The following is a 1,943-nucleotide window of genomic DNA, read 5'->3' on the forward strand; positions in this document are numbered from 1 at the left end:
GAAGAACTGAACAGCTATTCCTAATTTATATTAGTCTCATATGTATAACTATCATTCTAAAATAAATACTACTTCTAGGCATCTGTTGCCAGCTTTTTAGATTTAATTTAAGCATACAGACATTTTCAGTTACAGGGGACAATGTGTTATGTTCCATCCACATTTCTGAAATGGTTCTTTAAGGGCCAGCTAGCCTAGAAACTGAGGGACTCAACCAGTCCACAAGGCAGGCAGAAAAAAGTTTCACTGGGGGACACTGTACTGTCACATGACATCCACAGATGTGATATTTTGCAGCAACAGAAAATATTTCAGTATTGGCCTGCTGTCTTTTTCAGAATGAATTTCATTCTAAGAGTTTAAGAATTTAGATATTTTACTGCTATCTTTTTGCTAACTTGATTCCCCTGAATGACCTGATTAGTGTTGTTGTTGTGAAGTGCTATTGAGTTGGTTCCGACCCATAGCGACCCTGTATAGGGTTTCCGAGGAGCAACTGGTGAGCTTGAACCACCGACCTTGCAGTTCAAATGACTTTGCAGTCTGGCTCATTAATCCACAGTGCCACACCAGCAATTTGGTCACCGGCAAGTCAAGTCTGTAAAGAAAGCCCATATTCAAAACACTGAACCCACTCAAATGATTTATTTTCAACATAAACATATAACCTCAAATCAGGCAACATTAACAAAATGAAGTCAGCATCTCTTCTTCCAAGGCTTAGGTTTTGCCCAGAATTCCCGATACATGGAATGCCTCATACCAATAGTCATTGCTCCCACCACAAAGCCTTGGACTGCCACCCACATGTGGATCAGGTGGATGGACGTCTTAGTGTCTCCCCTCACTTCAATCTGTATAATCCACATGCAACAATAGCTGCAAACCCCACCCTTCTGATGGGGACAAAAGGTTACTCTTCAACTTTCTGGATAAATTTTGATCCCTGATCTTCATCATATGAAAAAAGAGAAATGTCTGTGTTGGCTGACACAATGATTGGTTGAAGAATCTTCCAAGAGTCACAGAACCACATAGACTCCCACCAGCTTCTGTCCCCTGCCTGCACACCTTTTGGGTCACTTATCTGTGGAATGGGCACAAATATGGATGTCTTTCCATCATTTGGTCAGGGAGCTATCTTCCAAATTTCTTGGCATCACTTTTCTGAATGATTTCAATTTGTATTTCATCAATTCCTAGACCCTTGTTTTTTGCCAATGCTTTCAGTGGATATTGTACTTTTCCATCAGTACCATTGACTCTTCATCATATGTTACCTCTTGATATAGTTGAACATTGACCCTTTCTTTTTGGTACAGTGGCTCTGTGTATTCTTTCCATTTTTTTTTGATGTTTTCTGCATCTTTCAATATTTTATCCATAGACTCAATATGGCAAGTTGAGACTTAAAATTTTCTTCAGATCTTTCAGCTTGAGAAATGGTAAACCTATTCTTCCCTCTGGATTTTTTAACTCCCAGTCTTTGTTATAGTCCCCAAAGTCTGTCTTGACTGAAGCAGCAATCAAGTTTGATTCATGAGGCAATTTCACAATATACCAGGCACTCATTGGAAGGATGGGTGATTAAGTCAGAGGGAAGAGGATAATCCAGTTTGTTTTTAGTATTGTGAAAAAACATCAGGGGTGTGTATTTCCCATGAAAGTGAAGAGTATGTGACATTCACAACAAAGCCACTTTCCTTTTCACACTAAACTTACTGGTGGAGCTGGGTAGGGCTCTTCAATGCTACTGACCACCAGCTTCTCAGGAGAACATCTCAAGGAATGCCATTATAGAACTATGCTCAACAGGGTTCTCAATGACTGATGTTTTAATTTTAATTTTTTATATTTAAGGTTTTTATTGTGGATTGAGTGAAAGTTTACAGGGCACATCATCAGTTTCACATTCAACAATCCACATAACTTGTTTCATTACA

The 1,943-nt window shown here is 39.1% G+C and overlaps 1 pseudogene; it reads right to left on the minus strand.

Annotated features, from left to right (window-relative positions):
• Positions 1 to 698: 698 nt before the first annotated feature.
• LOC102830557 lies at positions 699 to 1,036 on the minus strand (annotated as a pseudogene).
• Positions 1,037 to 1,943: the final 907 nt, after the last annotated feature.

Source organism: Chrysochloris asiatica, unplaced genomic scaffold, assembly GCF_000296735.1.
Source record: "Chrysochloris asiatica unplaced genomic scaffold, ChrAsi1.0 scaffold00310, whole genome shotgun sequence".
Lineage (NCBI taxonomy): Eukaryota > Metazoa > Chordata > Mammalia > Afrosoricida > Chrysochloridae > Chrysochloris > Chrysochloris asiatica.